This window comes from Arachis ipaensis, chromosome B03, assembly GCF_000816755.2.
Source record: "Arachis ipaensis cultivar K30076 chromosome B03, Araip1.1, whole genome shotgun sequence".
In the NCBI taxonomy this organism is placed as follows: domain Eukaryota; kingdom Viridiplantae; phylum Streptophyta; class Magnoliopsida; order Fabales; family Fabaceae; genus Arachis; species Arachis ipaensis.
The window spans coordinates 38,152,023-38,159,674 of NC_029787.2; positions in this window are offsets into that span (position 1 = coordinate 38,152,023).

The window sequence follows — 7,652 nt, forward strand, 5'->3', positions numbered from 1 at the left end:
TTAAAAAATGGTTTGGCTTTAGTGGCAGGAGCTCTTAAAAACCTTGATAGGGCAGCCAACCGATCTGTCAGGCTCTGAACTTCTTTGTGATTTCGAGGACTCGACATGTCTAAGATTACCTGGAACTTTTTTAGGATTTGCCTCTATGCCCCTTTGGATAACCATGAACCCTAAGAATTTACCTCCCTAAACTCCGAAAGTGCACTTTACTGGATTCAACCTCATCCTGTGAAGTTGGAGGCAATCAAACACTTCCTTGAGATATTTGATCAGGTCGGAATCTTTATTGGTTTTGATCAGCATATCATCAATGTATACTTCCATGTTCCTCCCAGTCTGTTGCTTAAAAACCTTCGCCATTAGCCTTTGGTATGTTGCTCCTGCATTTTTTAAACCAAAAGGCATTGCAGTATAACAGTAAATCCCTTCCAGGGTAATGAAAACTATTCTTTCCTTGTCAGCTTTGTGCATCGGGATTTGGCTGTAACCACTATAAGCATCTAAGAAGCTTAGAACCCAATATCCCAAGGAGGAGTCAATCATATCATCTATATTGGGTAAAGAAAAATAGTCTTTTAGGCAGACTTTGTTTAAATCGGTGTAATCCACACACATTTGCCACTTTTTATTAGACTTTTTCACCATCACCACATTCGACAACTGACTGGAATAAGTTAATTCTCAGATGAACCCGGCATCTAGTAATCCCTGGACTTGGCTTTTGACCTCGGTTGCTTGGTCGGGTGACATCTTTCGACGTTGCTGCGCAACCGGCTGGAAAGCGTGGTCAATAGCCAATTGATGGGACATAAATGCAAAGTTTATTCCAGGCATATCACTAGGTTCCCAAGCAAATAAGTCTACATTACCTCTCAAGAAACTTTGGAGTTCCGATTTCAGGGGGTAAGGTAGCTCTTTATGAATCATAGTATATTTTTCTGGCTTGTCCTCTATTTGAAATTTTTTGAGCGCTCCGTTGGGCTCTGGCCTCGGGTTCTCTTGAATACAGGTATCCAAGTCAACAAGGAAGACTCCAGTAGACTCTTTGGCCTTATCTCGAAGTGTCAGACTACCTTTGTTACATTTGACTGTGAACACCAGATCTCCTCGAATCGTTGTAACCCGATTTTTCGCCTTCAGGAACTTCATGACCAAGAACTTGATTGAGATGAACGCATACAAATTGTTGAGGCTCTTCCTCCTTAAATGACATTGTATACTGTATAATTCTGGAGGACAACGAACTCGACTTGTACTGCCCTTATGTTTGTGCCTTCCTCTAAAGTAAAAAGGAGATCCACGGGTCCATCTGGTGTGATGTAATGATCCCCCAGGCCAAAAATCCCTAGGAGATGGGGTTTTAGGTGCTGATCTTTTAACCATAGGACATCAAATACATTCCTAAAAAGAAGGTTTGAGTCTGTGCCGGTATCAACGAGGATCCTCTTTACAATGCCATTATCCAACCTGGCTGTGATAACGAGGGGCTCGTCCTCATCCGATGTGGTGATCTGGAAGTCTTCCGATGTGAACTAGACTGGTGGAACACTTGTTACTTTGATAACTTCCGAGGTTGCGGCTTTAACGTCTCTTCTTATAGTGTTGTTAGACCTCGACAACCTATTCCTTCCACCCACTACGTTGACTATGACCTGAGCTGTGTCCTCCATGCTCTCTAGAGGTCTGGAGCTCCTTGAATTTCTGGTTTCCCGATCTTCATCCTTATTACGCCGTCTTGGAAGTCGTACGTGCTAGACAAATTCAGTAAGCTTTCCATCTTGGATTGTCTGCTCCAAGGCATCTGTCAGATTAATACAATCTTTAGTCTTGTAACCATGGGACTTATGGTAGTCGCTGTATTGGGATTTATTTAACGAGACTCTCGGTCAGATATGCCTTGCTTTTGGTAAAATACCTCGATGAGAAACTTGCTGATAAACCTCGAAAAGTGAGGCCACTAATGGAGTGTAGAAGGTGAATTTCTCGACTCAAAGAACTGAAGGTTTTGAAGTTTGCGCCGAGATACCTCCCTTCTGAGGAGACGGTGCTGGGTTCTTCCTTTTGATAGAAACTACCCTTGACACATCCTCGTCTCGCATGTACTCCAACGCAATCTGATGGATTTTCTCCATGGATTTTACATCCTTGGAGGTTAGGTGTCTACGAAAATCTGCTTCCAATAATCCAGCAATTAGGCATAAGCACACGACCTCAAGGGTTTGTGTGTTTACCTCTAAAAGTGCTTTGTTGAACCAATCAAAGTAGTCTCAAATGCTTTCACCCACCCTTTGTTCTACTCCCAACGAAGAAATGGGGTGTTTTGCTTGAGTTCTCTTGGTAGTGAAGTGAGCTAAAAACTTGACATTGATATCAACAAAAGAGGATATTGACCATGTAGGAAGGGTGTTAAACCATACCATGGCAGGTCCCGACAATGTTATCGGAAAAGCCTTACACCGGATTGCGTCTTCAATCCCTTCCAAATTCATCCTGGCCTCGAAGGCATCAATATGCTCTTGAGGATCCATCTTTCCATCATACTTCAAGTCTGTTGGCTTGTCGAAATGATTTGGCAATCGAACTTGGAGTACGTGGGAGGCAAATGGGGTTTGACCCATGATAACGTGATCTCGGGATTCCCTATGCCTTTAAGGAGTTAGACTCCTTTGCGGAGTTCTCCTCCTTTTAGACTGGGCGGATTGGGACTCCTCCCTTGCCCGAGACCGTATCGTCGGGGTGATCTTCTCTCGTCTTTACGACATGGGAGAGAAGATGAAACTTGTCGATGCTCCCTCCTGTGTTCATGGTTTCTAGCACAAGGTCCCTCCCGTTCCTTAGCTGGGCAACTTTGAGAACGGGACTGCCTAAATAATGAGCGTTCAGCCAATTGCTGTTGAAGTTTCAGCTGGTATCATTCCAACTCTTGTACCCTATGCTGCATTTCTTGTATGGCATGGTGAAAGTCATCTTCAAAGCCAGCAAAATGACAAGTTTCTTGGTTGATGTGTTCACGATTTTCGTAGCCAGGAGGGACTTCCTCTCGACTCTGTGTGACGTTTGTCTCGTGTTCATCTTCCAATTGTTGGCTCTTCAACAGAGTTTCCAAATTAATAGTAGATTGAATGCATCACTCGGCCATGATTCTTACAGAGCGGGATCTCCACAAAAGGCGCCAAATGTTCATGCTCGGAGCGAGGAAGCGACCTGAAGGGGTGGAGACAGGAGATCCCAACTTCGTTAAGTGCAAAACCAAGCCGGGTGGACAACCTACAAGACACTCCAATGCTAAAGTCAGTAGAGCATGAGGTTGTAAAGTGAGTTTTTCGTGTCTTTACCTGGTGGTTGCCTCTCCCTTTTAGCCTTTGCCCTTTGGGACTGCAGTTTTTCTGGCATTAAGTCCTCATTACGGTACATTATTTGCCAGGATTCGGCGATTACAGAATATGGTGACATATCCGTTGTGGTATTCAGCCGTTATCCCGTAAGGTCAGTTACGACCTTAATCACTTGGTCGGTTATGTTCTCTTTTATCTAGAACAGCCAGGTTAGGCAACATGTGTTCTGTGTAGATGTAGATGAACTGATATTTCAATTTCACACTACCAAAGGGTGTTTATAAATCGGATCTAATCTGTAATATTTATCTAAATTCGATTTGAAAATTACGGATATAGATCCGATTCGCAATGATATTGGGTGAGATCTGATCCACGCACTAATAGAATTGTATTGCGGATTTTATATATATATCCGCATACATGTGGATCCACAAAAATCAATAAATAAATCAATATTTTTTTATGCTTTATTTCAACTAATAATTATCATATATGTTGTATTATTTTTTATTATTTAAGAAAAGTATGTTTGATATTATTTTTAGAGTAAACATGTTTAAAAGAGTAGAAAAAATAGATTTTATTGATACTTTTTAATAAAAATAAGCTTTTAAAAATATTTTTATGTTCTGCGATATCCAATATATCGAATCGAAGCTTAAAAATGGTGGATATTGGATCCGATTATTTTAGTGCGAATCGGATTAAGATTTTGGCCATATTCGATTCAATCTGCGTTTGTCTCTAACTACTTTTGCCCCCAAAATCTAATTTGTGTTTGCACCCTTATTATTACCGATTATGGGAACGGATTAATATTAGAAGCAACTAGTGCTTTTGTCTGTAATATTATTACATAAATATANNNTTTATTAATTATATTTTTTGTAGAACATAAAGATAAAGCGATAAAGAATAAGAGAGAAAGATAAAAGAGAAGAATTTTGTTAATTTTGAAAAAAATATTTTATTTAATTGTAATAAAAGAATATCTCATGACATATTTTGGTTTGTCAAATTAGTAATATAAAATATAAATTATAATTCATATAGAGTGGGAAGGGTAAAGAGAAATAGAGAAGGAAAAAGAGATATTAGACTAAACCACCAAAAGTACCCATGAAAGATTGGTTCGCTGATAAAAATAACTAGGGGTGTGCATGGGCCGGGTGAAACCGGGTTTGATGTGACCCAGACCCGGCCCGAAATATATACCGGACCTATTTGTTAGACCCGAACCCGACCCTAGACCCGATGAAACCTATACACTTTCGGGCCACGATTATACCGGGTAAAAACCGGGCCGTTAACATAACCTTGATACCTTCTTGTAAGTTAGCATGTAAAAATATCCAAATTTCCAAGACTCCAACCATTATTTGACATGGTAAAATTCACTTAGAAAAATATAATAAGAAGTAACTCTTCTCTAAAATTAAAGTATAACCATAATCAATACTAATATTGCCTAATAACACCAAATATTTAAATCAATACAAATAACACAAAATTATGCATTAGTCTAAAGTCTTATGCATTTTAAACATAAAACATTAACTTATAGTCTTATATATAATGACTAATAATACAAAATATTAAGGTTTACAATACTTAAATTTCACATAATAATAGCCATCATCCATCACTAATAACACAAAATATTAATTGTGTATGATGACCGGGCCACTGGGCCGATTTCGGGTGACCCGAGCTATGACCCGGACCCGACCCGAAATAATGACCGGGTCTACTTTTGAGACCCATACCCGGCCCTAGACCCGATGAAATCACATAAAATTAGCCCCTAAAGTGCTCGGGACCGGGCCGGGTCTTCGGGCCGGGCCGGGCCATGCACACCCCTAAAAATAACCATAGAAATTGTAATAAGTCAGATGCCCACAATTAATGAGTTTCGTTTGTCAAATGTGACCAAACGTTAGAAGAGTTTTGTTAAAATATGTAACGTGTCCACAACCATTCCAATGTGGCATGACAAAAAGATACGTTAGAAGAATTTTGTTAAGATATGTAATGTGTCCACAGCCATTCCAACGTGGTAAAAAGATTTTCTTAGGCGGATTAATTTTTTTTGTAGAAATTGTATTTATTTAGTTAATTAAAAAAAATGACTTACTCCTTCAAAGTGAAAATAAACGAAAAATAGGAAGTGTTAACCCTTTTTGAGCGCGAAACTCAATCATCCTCTAACGGAGCAGTTTTTGATCTTCTTCTCTAGCGTAACCCGTTGTTCTCTTATTCTATTCTTGCGACGACATTGGAGAGGGAGATTGCTGCTTTCTCGAAGAAATGTGTTCAAAGACGATCTCTGTCACATTTGAAGGCTTTGGAGAGATAATACTTTCATAAACAAAGTAATTCAATGACTGAAACCTCTAAGTTATAAGAGTTCTTCGTTCAATATGCAAAAATTAGATCAATTGTATTTATTTATGATAAGGTTTGGTTTTGCAATAACGTACATTATATTTTCGTCCCTTTATTTAAGTTGTATAATTTTTATAGTGTAATTGTTGTTCTTGAAATCAAAGTAATGGTGAAGTTAGGCGATACATGGTTAGGACTTAGGGAGTTGGTGAGATTGTCACTAATGGTAAATTTTTTATTATTTTACAGAGATGGCTACAATACATATCACTCTAGAGTCTAGAGATATATCATAGAGAAAATTTTGAGAGAACAAAGGATGAAAGAACTGTGGAGTAGCTCCTGAAAAGCTGCTACCTACGCTTGTATTAGATCCTTTCAATTTTTTCTCATTTGACGAAAATGTGATCTCTCACCATCAATTTTATAAGTGGGACTAATAGAAAATATAAAAGAGAAATCATTGGAAGGTTAGAAATCATACTTTATTCTCTCAATTTAAAAAAAAAAGAAAGAGAAAATCCATTTTCGTTACTTCTCTCCTTGACATTGCTCAAATTCTTTCAACTATATTACTGTGGAGTAGTTCAAAACGGTGGATGGTTGTGCTTAGATACGGTTTTCCTCTGCGAAGATTGGGTTCCAACGAAGAACGAAGAATTAGGGTTCATATTGTCCCTAAACAGTATTAAATATACGTGGGCTTAATAACACGTGCCATCATAAAAGAAAACTGCCCATATAAACCACTCTGTAACGCTACCTCATGTTTGGTTATTTTTATACATATGATTAAATTTTTGTGGGTATTTCATGAATTACAACCTTTTATAGTTACTTTTGTTAGTGAATCAATCTTTCATGGTTACTCTTGGTGGTTTAGTCTAGATAAGAGGATGGAGGAATAAAATTTATTAATTTTGGAGGAAAATATTTCATCTCAATTTTAAGCATTTTTTTATTTAAATTAAAAAAAATAATATTTATCAATTTAAATAAACGTATAAATATTTACCAAAATACATTTAGAGTCATATCTCGGATACAGTGAAAAAAACCAAAAAACGAACGTATCTCAGGTGCACTGACCCCGTTTTGTGATATGGGACGTGCTGGTCATATCCCGGATGCACCCGAGATATGAACAAGAGAGCATCTCTGATATGCAGCAGTGCATCCAAGATATATGCAAGGAAGCAAAACAGGAGCACTGCATCCGAGATATAGTCAAGATCCGATATGCTTATAAAGTTTCTTCTCTTTATTTTAAAATAATTAAATATTGTATTTTATATATATTTTTAAAATTAATTTGATATATTATCAATTTAAAGAATATTAATAGGTAGATAATATTCTTTTTTATCTTAACCAATTTTTGAAAAAAAACTAATAATTTCAATTATGTTTAGACAATTAAATTTTAGCTTAGTAATTAATTAAGCTTGGTTAATTTTAAAAAAGGTTTTTTACTTAAATAAAATAAACCAATACCAAAATTACTGAATTCCCCTAAATCAAATTTTGAAACGTAAATATCCTCTTTCTACTATTATATAAATCGTTCCATGGGCATGAGGATTATATAATATGTTAACCATGCCACCCAAGAACGATTTATGCATGAATGACTTAGGAGAATAAGGAGTAAATCATTGCAGGGCACACAGGGTTATAGATAACGCATAAATCGTCCCACCCTACAAAGATTCACGTGATTTTGAGCTAAAATACAAAGGTTTGGCACGATTAACGTGTTAAAGCAAATCCTTTCAAGCCTATCACGATTTATGTATAATAGGGTACTTTTATTTATAATATTTTAATTTAAATTATATCTATTTAAATTTTAACTTAAAAAATAAAAATATACTTTTTATAATTTCAATTATTAATTTTATTAATAAGATTAAATTAAATTAAAAAAAA